Source organism: Stegostoma tigrinum, chromosome 19, assembly GCF_030684315.1.
Source record: "Stegostoma tigrinum isolate sSteTig4 chromosome 19, sSteTig4.hap1, whole genome shotgun sequence".
NCBI lineage: Eukaryota > Metazoa > Chordata > Chondrichthyes > Orectolobiformes > Stegostomatidae > Stegostoma > Stegostoma tigrinum.
In genome coordinates this window covers 24,820,195-24,838,711 of record NC_081372.1, presented here as the reverse complement: position 1 = coordinate 24,838,711, position 18,517 = coordinate 24,820,195, and the positions used below count along the sequence as shown (strand labels likewise).

Below are 18,517 nucleotides of genomic sequence, written 5' to 3'. Positions count from 1 at the left end.
AATCAATAAGTCACCTTTATCCATTCCTGAGAAACGGCATAAAATAAGAGATTTTGGAAGTAGAGAGAATCCCCCCATGGTAAACCCGTGCTAATCACGTCGTGTAGTTGAGGAGTCATGAGGAAATGAGGGACTGAGAAGAAAAGTGAAGAAAGAACTGTTTGTGCATGCCGACCATCCGACTTGTCATGATTATATGTTTTCATTGTATAGCCACGCACAGCATCTTAAACTCCAACTGAACACAACATACTCAATACATCAGTTGTAGTCAAGTTGCTTGAGAATTATTATCCACAACAGATTGTGCTTAAATTAAAATTCAGTTAATTGTAAAGGTTAAAATTACAACATGGAGAACTGCACATGAGCAATTCCTCATTCTCTCCAGACATTAGGATGGGTATGAACAATGTCACATACTGTTCAACATCATGTATGAGTGATATAAATAGTAAAGATCCCAGCAGAATACATATGTGCAATCTATTAATAATGGCCAATTTATGTGCTGCAGTAAATTGATGGGTGTAGGACAAGGCTAATGGGGCAGCTAACTGGAGGATTCAGCAGAGCATTTTTCAGGTTGCTTCTCATTAATATCGAGTCAGGAACCATTTAAGGCAGCGTTTTGGGAGCAGTAAATGAGATGGTGGTGCCATGAGGAATCTGCACCAGCAGAGGCTGAAAAAGGTAGGGCAAAAGTGAGAAAAAAATCAATATTATGGAAAATCTAGTGAGGAGTTTAAACTTGCAAGGGTAATAATGGGAGATTTTAAATGAGTGAAAATGGAAGAACAAGTAGATGCTATGGGCATGCTGACAGTGCCAGGACCCTTTAAGGATCATTATAAATGCCTGGCACCATTCAGAGTTAAAGAATTGAGAGCAGGATTTGGTGCTAGCTGAGTGACAAAAGCAGTACTTCTGATGGGAGCCCCGACAGCCAGGGTTCATACCTGCCAGAAAGTTGCAATGGATGTTTAAGGAAGGTTAAATGGACGGCACTAGCAACTGGCTCATATGAACATAGCAACAGGATGAGGCCACTCAGCCCCTCGAGGCTGCTCCCCCACTCTAGATCACTGTTTCATTTTGAATCCATTGTCGCCCTGTTTGGTGAAGGAATGGAGAGGTGCAAAAGGGTGAAAAAACTCACTCTGTGAGCTTTCTATATCTTAAAAGTGTAAAAGATCCTTCTTATCTTCAGTTTTAAATGTCTGGAGATTAAATTGAAAGGAAAATTGGGAAGAATCTACGAATTCCATTGACAAGACATTTGGAGGTAATTTTTTTTCCACGGAGATGAAACATAGATGCAAGTATTGATCTAGGTTCACAACATAATGCAATAAAAGAAGGCAACTGATCCACTTACCAACTTAAATCATGAAAGGCTATATTGAACGTTCAGGGAATGTGAGGAAATTGGAACAAAAGTAAAACTTAAAAAAATTGCTCTGACTAGCAGAGCAAAATGAGAAAGTGAAATGAAGGACCATGAAAGCTAAGAGGTGGGGAACATAGTTTTCTGTCACTAGAAAATACAGTGAGGTGAACTGCTGTGGGATTTGGGAGTCCCACCGATCAGAGAAGACAGCAGCAGTGAGAGGTGTTCTGAATGCACAATAATTATAGTGCTTTAACACCAATACGCCACTGAACAAAGATTAAAAGTTCCCAAAAGAAAAGTGCGAGAGTAGGGTCTATAACTGGAAGGTATTGTAATATGTTTCATAGTGAGAACAGATGGTTTTGATGGAAAAGTGCCACTTTGAACAGGTCCCTGCTGTTTTCTATGGAACTGACACATTTTCATAAACTAATGGTGATGGAGAGATTCTTTTAATTTGCAGGAATATTATTTGATTTTGACTTAGTCATGCAAAACAGCAAGTAGCAGGATTTAAGACATTGCTTCTCTTTGAAAGCTCAAGAAATAATGCTACAATAGGCTTGGGTAAAAGCAGAGGAAAGCACAATTTTGCAAAATTATTGCACACATTATCCTTAAGATTGGATCTGGCTAGATTATAATTATTTGATGTTATGCTTTCCTGGCAGAGGGTATGATAGGAGACATTGGCAGCTCTCTCGTAAGCCATCAAGGGTATTCCTGTCCTGACACTGGTTGCCTCGGGGCAGTCGTTAGCAGGTATAGCAGGGAAAGTAAGTGGTTTAGTGGTAATAATGATGGAGATATGAGAGCAAGTGGCTGGACGATGTCTCAGTGATCAGAGATAGACCTTGAAATGTGGACTGCCTCAGCATCTGCCTGCCTCTATCTCTGTCTCTACCTTGGATCTCCCGTAGAAGGCAGCAGGCCCAGCTCCAATTCATCATGAAACTGTGTGCAAATGTACAGCTCATTGGGGAGTGAGACATCAAGAAATCCCCTGACACATGGTTCTCATCTCCAAGATGACAATCTGGCTGAATGTACAGACTTACACATTACTGGAGACGACTACAGGTGGAATTTTATAAATTCCCTGGAGAGGTTTTGGAGGCAGGGAGACCAAAGGTGTATTTGGGTGGAGGGTGGTGTTCGTGGTGGTACAATTTTTGAAATGGAAGCAAGGGTTTACTTCCTATTGTAAGATGCAACCTCACCATTATCTTGTAATGAGCTATCTGGTAGATATACTGCCTACATTTTCTTTCAGGATTGCAGATCCACAGCGCTTATCTGGCCTGGTGTGGTACAGGGCCACCCATTTTGTAGTTTAGTGAGAATTGGCTCTTATCTTAAACAAGAAGTAGATTTTTGCAAAGCTCACAACTAGATTGAAGTTACATTAACATGATAGACATTACTACTGAGAAATGAGGAAGACCCAGACAGTAGGTCTTACTCCTTTAGGAATCTGAGCTGCTCTCCACCAAGTCTGTATGACATCATTATAACAGATAGTGCTAATGGCACTTGTCAGTGTTAACCCTTTCAGATCCCCCAACCAGTACACAGCATCACTACCCTCATTCAAAAAACATTTTCCCATGATGACTACATAACAAATTTGTTCTTTTACAACTACCCACCTCCCATCAAGGATTTCACTTCACAAATTCAGGGAGTCTGAAGGTTTCATTGTTCTCTGACAATTTGGACTTGGAAGATTGGAAGGTGTGGGGGTTGAACTCTGCTGACTTTGACCCTCGTCCGATATTGTGAGGTTTGAAAGCCCCTTCAAACTGAAAGACTTTCATTTCTGAGTTCTTTTATTGAGGGTGTTGTACCAGCTTAAAAAGGTAATTGTTCCATCATGATACTTGGACAATCTTGTTATTCACAAGAATTTTCTTTGTGGAGGTTGGCCTTTCTGATGAAACTGATATTTCCTATCTGGTATCCTGTATCTCTGAGCTAGTCAATTTCTTCTTGACTGTGTCCTGAATCCTTGGACATTGTCTGTCTCGTCCCAATGATGGCTTCTGTGGAGTTGTATGCACTACATCCTCAACTTGGGTGAATAGATTTTTGTTCTTAATTTGACAGTACACCTGCACTGAAGTGTGTAGCTTCTTAAACTTGTTGCTTCATTTGGACTCTTCCATTTGGTCTCACTGGTTATAGCATTGCTGGAACTAAAAAGCTTCTCTTCTCAGTCATACTATTTAAGGGTTGCTCTTGCCCCTGGTACTGAGATTCTTCCTGGCAAGTTAAAGGAATGAAATATTCTGTTTGACCTAATGTCTCCATAGTGCCTGACAGTAGACATAAATCTGTCATCATTGTCTGTTAACAAACTTGTGTTGCATTCTGGGTGATATAAGCTGAAGATTTGTTAGTTAATGTAAGTGGGATACATTGCTCATTAGCTATCCAATTGCTTGCATTTTCTCATAAACCTTGCTGATTCTTGCAATCTGAACTCTTTTTGCTTTGATTACAGTGGAAAATGTTTCTGACAATTCACTATAGTTACAAGTTTCCATCCTACTGATGGTATGAAACAAATTTCTTATGCCATCATAAATAATCTCAATAGATTTGTCTTCTGTTCTGTCAATGCATGTAAAATATTCTACTGGTTGTCCTCAGTTGGTTTGTTCCATGACCAAATCAAAAACTGGAAGGCCTTTGTCCAGCAATTCCATGACAGACTGCTCCTCGATCATTGGTTTCTTGACCTATTCTTAACTAATTCCTAACTATTCTTATCCTATTCTATCTTTAACTAACATGGCAGCACAGTGGCTCAGGTGTTGGCACTGCTGCCTCACAACACTAGGGATCTGGGTTTGATTCCACCCTTTGGTCACTGTGTGGAGTTTGCACATTCTCCCATGTCTCCGTCCTCCAGTTTCCTCCCACAGTCCAAAGATGTGCAAGTTTGGTGGATTGGTCATGTCAAATTTCCTACAGTGTCTGGGGGATGTGTAGGTTTGGTGGATGAGCCACTAGAAATACTGGATTACAGGAATAGGGTGGGGGGGGGGTATGGGTGGGACCCTCTTTGGAGGGCTGGTGTGGAGTCGATGGGCTTAATGGCCTGATTCCACACTGTAGGGATTCTATGATTCTAATTTGATTCCTTCCACCATTTGAAGATGATTCAGGTCAAAACACACATTCATGCTCAAGCATGAGAAATTGGGATTATGAAGTATATATAAATTCTTTATGATCTGATGCCCTTTTGATGCAGAATTCCTCGTAGCATACCTTTAATCATAATTACTAAAGCTCTTGTAGTTACATTCCTTCACAAACAGTGTTTCTTCAATCATGGTACACTGCCTGATAATATAGTGGCACTCACCTTTGAATTGAGTTTAAAATTAGTAACATGCTCATTGACCTAAACGTGTTATTGCCAAAAAAATCTATGTCTGGCTGATATGGTTTATTTAGGAATATCTTTGGCTTTTCTTCCATTATAGTATGATCTACCTTATGAACTCTTTATGTGGCTAATTATTTGGTATCTTGTCGCTCTATGACTGTGCCCTACTTGCACATATTTTCTGGAAGGGACCTTTGATCCTACAGATAAAATATGCCTTTTTAAAGCTGGGTACTGTTTATGTCTGTGAAATTTCCTTGCTCCACAATGCTGATAATGACTGTTGGTATTTGGTCGCTGTACTACTCACTGTACTAGCTTCTGACATGTGCTTTTCAGGTTCTTGTACCTTAAAAACGGCAGATTTCTTGTGATAAGGTTGATCTTCTCTTAAGATTGATCTGTGTTGCTTACTGACATCTGCTTCACTCTGTATCTGAGTGGCTTTTTGGAATTCAAATAGAACTGTTCACAATAGTGGATAACATGGGGGTGGGGTGGGGCACTAGTAGGGAAGGTGAATGGTCAGCATTTTTGTGGGATTAAGATTGAGGCAAGAGTAAGTGGGTTGAATGGATGCGATTAGGTCAGAGAGGGCAGAAGGGGAAATAAGAGACAATCTGTAGAAAGGACGAGGAATGGGGTAGAGCTTTGTATGTAGTTCAGGTGTGCTAGTGGAAGGGTTGAGCATGATGGATGCAGATAATCAAAGTGTCTTGCCCTTAGTTACAAAGAATTTCATTAACTCCTTACACTTATCACTGTAGGTAAGGTTGGGTTGGACAGTGAAGAGCAGTTTAAAAAGATGGCATGTAGTAGAGAAAAGAAACCAGGAAGCATCTTTGTTTTGCAGAATGATCTTGGAAGAATGAGCAGTTTTAACAAGAGAATGAATCCACAACCCAATAGCATTTCAAGTTATCTCATCTGATGCGGCAAAACTTTCTGGTTCAAATCTCTTAGATGTAAGGAAGTGATGATAGTGGCCATCAGGGACAATAGCCAATGCGAGAGAAAGGTATGATGTATTGGGGACTGGGACATTAGAGCTGGAAGTAAGAGTGTAAGGTGCTGTTCAGTAAATCAGTAGCTGAAGTGTAAAGTTATCTGGACATTTTTTTCCCCAATGGTTAAACTCAAAGCAGACAAGAGAATGTCATACAAATGTGTTGAATATAAACTATTAACGCTACTAGTAAATTTGGTGGTACAGTTAGAATATTTGTCAATATAATTTTGATTGTTTAATCATTTACTTACTATTTTGCAATGGTGCATATTTTATGCCCATCTTAGGCTGGAGCAGTGCTGGGGGATCTGTAATGTCATTTCATTGTATTTTAATGTTTAGCCTCAATTAGCTACTGCTTCATAAGGCAAACGTTGCAAATTGTATTACTATTTCCAACTCCAGAGACAGTGACATTTCTGCTCTCAGAATTATTTAAACATTTTACTGTATATTGTAATTTAGGTAATGCATCACTACTTCTTTGAGAACTGTGAATAATGTACTTGTCAAACCACGGATGGCTGCATAAAAATACTCTATCAGGCTAGATATGCTTGCTGTACAATGTGCTTAGTTTCTGTCAATGATTCCTGAGTATTAGTTACCTGTTCTAGTTTTTCATATGTGCACTGGTGCTTATTCCACCCCATTGGTTCACACAATAATGATTTCCTCTAACACCCAGGGCCAAATCTTCTGAGAGATCCCAGACCAATACTTGGGCAAGGTCTGAGTCAGAAAGGTTCTGCTCATTTCATTTTGCAGTGATGGTGGGAACTTTGGTCGGGATGCATGTTTGAGTGAGTTTGGGGTTAATTCAGGACTTTCAATTGGCCTCAACTGAAAGCTTGCATTAGTTTAGCTAAAGATCGATCATAAGCTGAGGTCCCCCTTTTTGTTTACTTTGATAAGTTAAATAAGGTGAAGATGTATTTCAGTGGTGGCTGAGGGGATGTCTAATTCATTGCTTTAAATTTGGTGGAAATTGTTGGCCATCCTGCTTGCATGATTCATCTGTGGGTTTGCATTAATCTTCTACAAAAGACAATTTCCATGTACCAATGTGCACACAGCACAATGGTGAACTTTCACGTTCACTGAAGGATCTGTACTGACCTCTAAAAGTGGCATCAGGAGGAATGAACCACTTTTTTGGCTCTGATTGAAATGCTGCTAGTCACCTGTGGATACCAATGGGCATGGAAAGTTGGCAGGGGGCATGTTGATAGGCAGATTGTTCAACCATTTATACTTATGCCTGGATACTGTGAGATGTAGCCTTTGGCCTGTGGTGGTTTCACACCCTCCAATAGTGCTCTGCAAATTTTTGCCTCAATGGTTTAGATCAGCAAAGGTGACTGGTAGTTGAAAATTGCTTGCCAAGTACTATTTCCTGTCATTCATTTAACATAACCTGTCAAGTTGCCATTGTCTTACAATATCATTGGCATGGTTTTTCATTGAAGAGGTAGGTGGTAGAGATTTAACTTGAGGGTCACCATATCTCAGGTGAGGGGAAAGTTTTAGAAGGCGAATTCTTCATGGTAATCTCAGCCTGTGCAGGAACTGAACCTGTACTGTTGGCATCCCTTTGCATTGCAAAACAACTGTCTAGCCAAATCAGCTAACCAACCTCATATTAAATGTCTAACGTGTTTATATTCAGTTTTGAACTAGAAATCATGTGACTGTAATTACAGCCTGTGTCAGGTCAAAGACCTTAAACATTAACTCTAATTCTCTCTCCAGAGGTGCTGCCAGATTTGCTTCTTGTTGCCAGTGTTTTCTATTTTTATTATTGAAACAGCAATTATTCTGCAGACTTTTATATAACCAAATGATCATTTGTTGTCAATGTTGCCAAACAGTGTGAAGTACACATTTGCACAAGATATTTGGCATTGTAATCAATGTACAGGTATTTCTGCTATTACACGTGTTTCATTAATGTGAATTGCTTGTAATGTTATTGATGAATAGTGGATGCTGCTTGGATAATGCAAACTTTCTGCTGTATAGGCATGGTGATTTTCTGTAGCGATTTCTCTCTAATGCAATTTTCTATGGTGATTTTTTATTGCATGATTTTCCACAGTGCAGTCTCACAAGAACATAACAATCACATTGGAGGAGAAATGTCTGTGGATGGAACAATAACTTTTCTTTTATTATTCATTTGTGGGATGTGGGCATTGCTGGCTGGCCAGCATATATTGCCCTTCCATAGCTGCCCTTGAGAAGGTAGTAGTAAGCTGCTTTTTTGAACCCCTGCAGTCCTCATGCTGTGGGTTGACTCACAATGCCATTAGGGAGGGAATTACAGTGTTTTGATCCAGTGACAGTGAAGGAATGGTGATATATCTCCAAGTCAGGATGATGAGCAGCTTGGAGGGGAACATGGTGGTGTTCCCATATATCTGCTGCCTATTATATAAGGATATTGTTTGATTAAGTGAATAGGCAAAACTATGACTTATGGATCTCAAAGTGAACTAAAAGAGGTTACACGCTTTGCACTTGTAAATGACAGAACACATTGTTTTCTAAATGTTAACAAACGGGAAACAGAAGGGATCTAAATAGATTTTGCAGTCCATTTGTATGGCTATTCAATGTCTTTGTGCCTTTGAAAAACTGTAATGATTAATCTAATCCCAGGTTCTTTCCCACTGCCCTGCAATTTCTTTCTCTTTAACTGCATAACTAAGTATCTACTGAGCAAGATGACACACTATTCATAGACAAGTAATGATTTGCTTTGAATGAGCCTCATTTGATGTGGTTGTAAAACATATTATCCTGAGAAAGTTGTTCAGGTGGGCATTCCATGTGAGTGCCTGAAATGATTGAACTGGTATTATTATGACACACAGCCCTATTACGTGAAATGATGTCCATTTTTCAGACTTAGGCCAGACAGAGTCTTTCAACAAATTCACATATTACTCACTAAATCTTCCTTCCTACCTTTTCTTAGGAATCTTTGGAATCAATGATGACTTGCTTCCACACCAGTTCAAGGGATTTGGAGATGGCTGCTTTGTCTAATGTGCAATTTGCAGACTTGTAGGGCTGGTGGTGGTTGGAGGGTTGGGCAGATGAGTTGCTGCAAGCTTTGTGTGTTTCCTCTGATGCCATTCTTCACCTCTGCTTGGTCTCAACAATGTCTGTCGATGTATTTGGATGCCTTCCCAAAACTGTCACAAGCCGGGGATTCCCGAATGTTTGAAAAGATGTTTGATCACTTCTGCAATGCTTTGAGGACACCTTGAAGTGGTTCCAATCTTCCCCTGGAAGTTTCTGATCACTAGTTACAAGTAGAGCAATTGTTTCAGGTGTCTGGAGTCAAGCATAGCAATGATGTGTCTTGTCCAGTTGACCTGGTTTAGAGTGATTCTTGACTCAATGCTGGGTGTCTTGGCTTAGAAGAGGATGCTGCTCTTGGACTGCCTTTCTTGCCACTGGATTTAAGGATTTTGTGAAGGCACCGTTGGTGGTAATTCTCTACACCCTGGTGTAGGTTGTCTAAGCTGCTGAAGCATATAGGATTGTGGGGATCATTGTAGCCTGGTAAACATGATTTTGGTCTTCGGTTTGCGATTTGAGTCTGGTGACATACCTGAGATCAATAAGGTGTGTTCCTGCCACTGTGTTTTAAAGAAGGAGAAGATGATGGCTTTCTGGTTTTATATTTTAAGTATGCTTGTTTGCCTTTTACTCTGAATTGTGCTTTCTTTGATTCCACTCTCACCACGTGGAATTTCTAACAGAGAAGGCAGATAAACGACCTTCTCCCAAGTGATTGCCAACACTGATGCCTATCTAGTTGTTAAGTGGTGTAATTCAATATTCCGAGAGTGAACAGACTCAGATCTTGCCACCCCACATTTAATTAATGTATGCACATACTTTGCTGCTGATTAAAACAATTTTTTCTTTTTTTAGTATTTGCAATCAATTAAACAACGTCAAATTTTTAGATAATGCAGTTAGTTACCATTTCAAAACTCCTGCTGCTTTCTCTGCAGATCTTGATTCCCATTAGCTTCCCAGCTAAATAAACTGACTGTTTCACATACAGGTGTGGGTCACAATGTGTCTTGTTCTAATTGTCCTACTATTCTGCTGATTAGTACTGTTGAATTCATTCTTTTGGCCAACTTCCACAAACTGCAAAACTAAGTTCTGTAGTGACCATAAAATTTGCACAATAGAAGAACGCCAGATAGATCTGTTTGGAAACGTCTCATCATTTTAAAGCAAAGCAAGGGATTTTGTTTGCCTCAGGGATAATGGGGACCGCAGATGCTGGAGAACCCGTGATAACAAAGTGTGGAGCTGAATGAACACAGCAGGCCAAGCAGCATATTAGGAGCACAAAAGCTGAGGTTTTGGGCCTAGACCCTTCATCAGAAAATGTCGGGTCTGCTGCCAATGTGCCGCCAACCAGGATTACCGCAAGGAACGTGAAAATATTTGGGTTGTGGATTTGGGACTTCACACATGAGAAGCATGAAAATGGTGACTTTGGAATGCAAACAGTTCAAACGCCCCGACAAGGTTGGAGTAGGGGAAATGCAATCTGTATGTTTGTCATTGTTGAACTTTGGTGCGGCAATATCTTTACATTCTGAATCAGCAATGGGATCAATAAAGCTCTGCAAAAAAAGTCCCAAAGTGCCACCGGAGATTTTTAGGTTATCAAACCAATCAGCAACACTAAGGTAACAGGGAAAGCATGAAGTTAACGATCTGTTTACTTGATTCTTTATTCATTACTTCTCTATCAGTTTTCGCCTCATTTTTACCTCTGAAATTGGACAAATATAAACGCAATGGAAAAATGCAACAGAGATTCATTCTGATTTTACTATGGATGATGGGCTCCCACAATGAAGAACAACTTGCAAGGTTAGAAGCTAGTTTCACTCCAGTTGAGGAGAAAAATGGGGAAGCTGACTGGGGTCTCAAAGATTATGATTCATTCTTATAAAGTAACTGGTGAAGGGTTGCTTCTACAGATTAGCATGACTGCACAAGCAACATCATTACTTAAATAAATAAAGGGAAGGTCAGAAAAAGCAACTTTACTGAGAGATTGATCAGAATATGAGCTTCCATGGCACATAGCACTGATAAAGAAGATTTCTCAGAATTTTGTCAAAAAGACTTTGTTGCTTGAAAGGGAGAAATATTGACTGCATTGGAAGTAAGTTGAAAACTGGGATTAGACTAAATGACTCATATGGAGTAAAACATTGACATTGATGTGCTATAATGATTAGTCCATTTCTGTAATACTTCTAAAATTATTCTTTTGTATGCATTGCAGTTGAAATTCACAAATAAGTAGCTAATAATTGGTTATTTAGAAAACAAAAATGATCAGTTCCCAATTACTGACTGTGATTGTAGAATATGATTATAGACTCCTGAATAAAGATAGGTACATAGAATTTAGTCTAGTGCATATTTCAAAGATGTTGGGTTGACCGGACCCATATAATCACAATCTTTGCTCAATTAACATCAGCTCATACAATCACCAAGATATAAACTCTTCTCCTCAAAAAGCTATAGTTTTACCAATCTTGATAAATTTTCAGGAAAGTAGTGGCTTTACTTATAAAGGATAATGATTATTTGTCAACAGATCTATCCAATAAAAGGACTTATTTTAAAACATCCAGACTGTTTCAATGTACAGCTTCAATCTACATAGCAGCAAGGATGAGCAGCTGACAACAGACAATCTAGAAGATCGAAGTGACTGTAGATTTATTCTAAATGGGTATTGAGGAGGGGGAAGACATGGTAGTGGTGGTAGTCACAATTCTGAATGTACCTTTGCTGCACAATCAATATCATACATCTTGGAATGTGCTGCCTTCAAAACAGCTTGAGCTGTTTATTACCACACATAAGGCTGTTTCAAAATCTTAATAAAAATACTTATCTCCATTTAAAATGAATTCACAAATAATCTTTGTAATACATTTAAAATTAGAGTTTTTTGGGTTGAGATGGGAGGCAGATGATGGATAGTGGTTAGGGGTTGAGAAGCCTTCTTTCACCCTGTCTTTTTTGGACTGTCTTGGTTGTATTACACTAACTTTGTAAAAATATTCACATTACGCTTGATGTCAGACCAAATAATGGGATTGATTCAGAATCCGTAACTGCAGCAGCATCATAGCTGGCATTTCAGATTCCTCTTTAGTGTGGATTATTTGCATAACAAGTGAATGCACAAATTAGGAGCTGGAATAGGCCATTCAGCCCCTCTAGCCTGCTCTGTTACTTAATAAAAATTTGAGAATTGCTGAAAACAGAGACATATCTTTCAAGGCTATTGTTTTTATATTTGCAGCACAACTTGCATGAATACTAATTCAAGACGGAAATAGCATTTTAACTACTCAATAGGAGTGTCATGATTCATTGGTAAATGGACTCTGATTGGTTGAGGTGTTGTCATAGAGAATGCACGAATTAATGTTGATTGAAAATTAATGGCCAGGCTTTGATTAATTAATACATATAGCTTCCAATAATACATACAAAGGAGCCGCACTGCAAGTGTGACTGACAATCCTCAGCCTGGTATCAGCATAATTCTTTGCATACTCAGGACTATCCAGCAAATGTTGTCCAATTACAGAATTACATTTAAAATTGTACACAGTGCTGTTGGCTATACAATAATAAGCTGGATAGATTTGGTCAATACCTTAGTTGTTTGGTTGTTTGTCAGATTTTTGCCCAGTTACAGTGATGAATCAGTTTTTCATTAATTAACAAGTTGAGGACGTCGCTGGCTAGGCAGCATTTATTGCCCATTCCTATTTGCCCAGATATGGTTCCAAGGAAGGATGATGTTTGGCATGGAGGCATTCCAGTGACATGGCCAATGTTGAGTGATCCATCTAGTCTAATAATTTACTTTTAACACGATAGTGATTTTGATAAAACTTGAGTGGCTGGCTTGGCTTCTTGAGAGGGTAATTAAGGATAAATATATTGCTGAGCCCCTGGAGTCACATGTAGACCAAGCTAAGTAAGGATAACATATTTCTTTCCCTAAAGAGTATTAGTCCATTTAAAAAGCTAGTCTGTTGCTAACCACGTAACAAGTGTCAATGGTCATAAAGCCCATCTTATTCATTAATATCCTTCAGGGAAGGCAATCTGCAGTCCTCATCTGGTCTGGCCTATATTTGACTCCAAGGTCATAGCAATATGGTCAACATTTAACTAATCTCTGAAATGACCTCTGAAATCTCCTAACAAACTACTCTTTTGCATTTGTATTTGCAGAAGCCATTATGTCAATTTCATATTTCTACATAGATTTCACAGACAATCTAACTTCTCCCTCTTTTATAAGTATTTCATTCATTCTCTGCTGTTCTTTATATATTGTCTTATTTTCTGACCTGTCCCTTATCTTTGTAGAATAATATGTTTTGTCTTACAATATCAAACTAACTTTAACTTCCTTAGTTAGCCACTGAGGTGCACCATTCCCATACAATCTTTCTTTCACATTGTAATTTATTTTTTCTGAGTATTCTGCAGGTTAGGAAGAAGATGCCATTCCTGCCCTTTTACTTCAGGCTCACGGATATGGGCCCAGTATGTGACTATTAATATATTTCATCATAGGACAAGCATTTAAATGGCTCCACAGGTTACATTCACATTAAGGATTCGAGGTACAATTACACAGATTGGCACTGACCTGCTTCAATCAAAATAAATGAATAGTATTAAGTGATGGCTGTTGTTGCAATCAATAATCATTATGCAAGTTAATAGTACATGGCAAAATGATCTGTGCTTATAAGATGGAATTATTCTCAAAGGCCAGACACCAAAATGAAAACATTTAAATTTTACAGTATGCTCCAGTTATTGATGTAATCAGTATACAACTGCTCAAATCAATTAACTCTCCCTGTAGGGAAAATAATCTGTTCAGGAACAGGCAGTGCATTAAACCTGACTTCACGGTATGTTTTTAGAGTTCCTAACACCAGTTTATCACATCAATTATGAATTCAATCAGAATTTAAACACAATGGATAAGATAGGAAATAGGTAATCATAAAGAAGAATGAGCTGGACTGGGAGACATGATGGACAATTTTTTTCTGAGGCTGGAAAAAATGAAAAACAAATCAAATGTTGAATCAAACATAACATCCTAATTTTTACTGCCTTGATCTATTTCTTTTGCAGATGGTTGCTTATTTATCCATGAGAAATTATATAAGAAGTAGTTTTAGGTATGTGTACAGGTGCAACATAATGCTCAAATATATGACATGGAACAACAAAGGCAAACTATGAATTCGTATAACCACTGATCTATACCCAACATTATACCAACACAAAATGTCAAAAGAAGGAAAATTTCTCCCCTTTTTGTAGCGCAGGGGCAAATTTTCTGTCAAATTGATAGTGTCACAAAAACTTGCAGTTGATATGATTTCTTCACTTTGTATGTTCCTAGCATGATGCCTTGCCAACTGCAAATGTATCCATGAAAATTATGCAAACATGTAAAGTTCATTGTACAGGATAAAGACATCACAATTACTGATGTCAATATTAATTTATGATCAGCTAATAGGAAGTGATCTTCTGAAGGACAGAAAGAGTGCTCTTCAGCTTTCATCATCAGGAGCTGGTGCAAATCATGCTCATACAGGTGTCAATAATGTAGTCCTATAGTCATTGCCTTCTAAATCATGCTTGAATGTCTTGATAAAACATAGTATTCCTATTAAAATTGCTTAATTGGCTCATAATATTCTGAAGGGTAAGTAATCCCCCCCATCTATCCCCTAACTTTACATCTGTTTCACTGCTGGCCTTCTTTGGATTGTCTGTGACAATTGGAGTGCTGCTTAGGTTCTCTCCGTAAATCTTGGAGCTTTGTATGAATATCGTGGCTTTAATGAGCTATGTTCATGATGTGAATTAAGGATTAAGTATGATAATACCTCATGTTGAAATTGTTGCATTGTAACCAGGCATTAGGCCTCAGTTCTAAATGGTAATTTAAAGACTGGATGCTCTGTAGTGCTACAGACACTGAATGTTAATATAACTTTTTCCATTCAAAAAATGCAATATGGGCATCATTGGCTGGCATTAATTGCCCAGCCCTGAATTGAATAGCTTATTCGGCTACATCACAGAGCAGCTAAAACCAATTGTGTTGCTGTGGGTCAGGAGTTGCACGTCATCAGAACAACAAACCTACTTCTCTAAAGGACATTAATGAACCAGATATAGCAAGAACTACAGATGCTGGAGTCAGAGTCAACACAGTGTGGAGCTGGAGGAACACAGCAGGTCAGGCAACGTCGGAGGAGCAGGAGAGTCAACGTTTCGGGTTTACATCCTTCATCAGGACTGGGAAGGGGGAAGGGACCTGGGAAATAGATAGAGGGAGGGGGTGGTGCTGGGAGAGGGCTGGTGGGATAGTGATAGGTAGATGCAGATGGGGGTTGTGGAGATGTCTTTTAGGGAAGGAAACTGCCATCCTTACTTGGTCTGGCCTACATGTGACTCCAGACCCTACAGCAACGTGGTTGACTTTTAAAGGCCCTCTGGGATTAGGGATAGGCTTTAAATGCTGCCCAGCCAGTGATGCCCTCATCTGTGAAAGAATAAAAATGGGTCATGGGAAGGCTGGGGTGGATACCTGCTCTTCTGATGCTGCCTGACCTGGTGTGTTCCTCTCACTCTGCACTGTATTAATTAGTGAACTAGAGTTAAGGGGATCAAGGGTTACAGGATAAAGGCAAGAAAATGGGTGGAGAAAAATATCAATCATGATCGAATGGCGGAGTGATTCGATTGGTCATATGGCCTAATTCTGTTTGTATATCTCATGGTCAGATACTTTTTTAATGTTTATTAATAATGGTTACTGTTAGGCTAACTTTTAATTTCAGACTTTATTGAGAAAGTATTTTCCTTATTGCAGGGAATGCAGAATATAGAATCACAGTCTCAAAATAAGGGATTGACCATTTGGAAGTGAGATATGGAGAAATTTCTTTATTCGAAGGGTTGAATCTTTGGAATGCTTTACCCAAGAGAATCGTTATTGAGAGCATTTAAAGATGAGATTGACAGATTTTGAAGCCTTAAGGTAATTCAAGAACACGTGATAGGGTAGAACGGTGGAAGTGATGTTGAAGGTGAACCAAGATCTTGTTAAATAGTGCAAAGGGTCAGAAGGTCTACTACAATTTCATTTTCCTTTTTCATTTTGTTACCCAAACAGCCCTGAAATCTTCCATCTCGTTTTCTCTTATTTTTTCATGAGATATGTGTATTGTGTCTAGGGCAGCATTTATTGCCCAGGTGCAAGTTAGAAATCAACCACTTTTCTATGGGTCTGGAGTTACAGTAAGCCAGACAAGGTAAGGATAGCACATTTCCTTCACTAAAGGGCATCAGTGAACAAAACAAAATGTGTTTTTTATGACAATTAATGAGGTCACCATTAGTCTATGTTTATATTCTGTATTTTTATTGGGTTCAAATTTCACCATCAAATATGGTGGGATTTGAACCCGTGACTCCCTGTACGTTAGCCTGGATTTCTGGATTACTAATCCATTTTCATTACTGCTATGCCACTCCTTCCCCTAGACCAGAACAAATAAATTAGTTCCATTGAAAATCGTCATGGTAAAAATTGTTACATCAACTTGTGTCTCAGATGGAAAATCCTGTTTGGACCCGTATGAAGCCAGACCGATGGCCAGGCCAGTCTAATGGTTTTGGTTGGGTTAAATATGGATTTGTTCTGGAGACAATCAGAAGACTGGTCATTCGTTGCTATGAAATCTGGCACCAGTAGTTTTCATGAATTTTCAGCACAGTCCAGATTACAGCACGCAAACAGCACTGATTCTCTGCATCATTCATTTGAGCATTATGTTTATCATCTTAATTGTCATTTTTTTCATTTTTTGATTGCTTCTCCTGCATACCAATCTCTGTTCTTTCCTCCTTTCTGACTGTAATGTTAAACTTTAAATGAAACACAAAATTTTCGTTGTTGTTTACAATGTTATTACTGAATGAAGAGTTGTGAAATTTTCTTGCTGAAAATTTATTATGCACTTTGAAAGTGACTAGCTCACTGACTTTAATGTTTCAAATGGTCGAAACATTCTCTGCTGCTGTTACAATGAAAGCTAATAATTAACATAACAAACAAAAAAAGTGAGTGTAATCCCACATAATACTAATGTTTGACTACAATGTCCTGTCATTTCACAAAATCTCATTGATCTCCGATCTATATCAAAGTAAAAAAACTGCCAGAACACATAAGAAAGAACATCAAACACATTTTCAGTGCACTAATGAGACATTTTCACTGAAAACAATGAACTGATGAAAGGGTTTGCATCGGTTCACTTCCAATCTGATGGTATTTCAATGCAAGGCACATATTGCTTGAAATGGAAGAAGAAAGGTGGAAATTATAAGATGTTTTTAACACTAGATCAGACAATAAAACAATCATCTGCAATTGCACGCAAAACCTAATGCATGAGCAGATTTCGTCAGTTGGAGAATGGATAATACACACAACATTGCAGTTAAAATTATTTCCATATAATAATAAATCACAAGCAACAGAATAGAAATTTAATGGCTTGAATATTCCATTTAATCCCAGAAAAATATATCTGTCGCATTTTATTGCTGCCAAATTGCTACTGTGTTATGTAAATGAACAGCAACTATACTTTGACAATTTGGGAGATATGATGAAGTAAATGCTATTTGTTTCTAAAATGATACAATGTGACTGAACTTCCGCTGAGACTGTTGGGGTTGAAATTTGTGTGGCCTAATTTCTACCTTCTGTGTGGCTAAATACTGAAGCCTGAGATAGTTCCCACATTGGACATGTGGAAGCCAAAATCAAGCCACTGTTACCATCACAGCCACCCTCAAGCAAGTGAAGCCTGTAGTTGGAGGACAGGAGAACAGGAGAATTTCAGATGGCCACTTCATTATGTTCAATTAGCTATTTGAGGGATACAATGACAAAAAAAGCACTTTCATTTCATTATCTAACTTGTGGAAGTAATAAACTTTTATCCTAAGGAAGCAACTTGATATTCTTTGAATTTTATTTTACAATTTATTGCATATAATAAAATTCAATGAAGTATTTTTTAGAACAACTTAGGAACCCCGAAATCATGGGGCTGGGAAAATAAGCGAAGCTGAGTGGAATTGGAAGATTGGATTGGAAAGTAGAGTTGAAAGAATAGGAACCCAGCAGAGAATGGGGCGGGGGGAGCATATGCTCTTGAAAAGCATGGTCAGAAGGAGCACTCCTTCTCCTGGCTCAGATTCAGATAAATACATTTCAAAAAGCTGCCAAAACGGCTGTATGTGCTGCATATTCATTTGCGGTTTCAGGCATGGGTCCTGGATACCTGATTTATATCCATCATCAGAAATGTATATTCATTTCCCTACCACAATTCTGGACCTTCACAGGAAGTCAAATAAAAAAAAAACTCAAATGGTTTAATAAGTCTGCTTGCACTTAAAAGCAAACCATTTCAAGTGCAGCCAGAAATTTACTTATTTTCTCACTTTAGGTGTCTACCTCACTATGTTCAGTTGAGCCACTAACTTCGCAATTTAGCTATTGTTGGAT

General features: G+C 38.6%; 1 protein-coding gene across 7 annotated transcripts in view; it reads right to left on the bottom strand.

The window, feature by feature from the left end:
- The window catches only part of LOC125461272 (receptor-type tyrosine-protein phosphatase T), a 1,279,761-nt gene that overhangs the window by 45,893 nt on the left and 1,215,351 nt on the right, over positions 1 to 18,517 (bottom strand). The window lies entirely within an intron of this gene.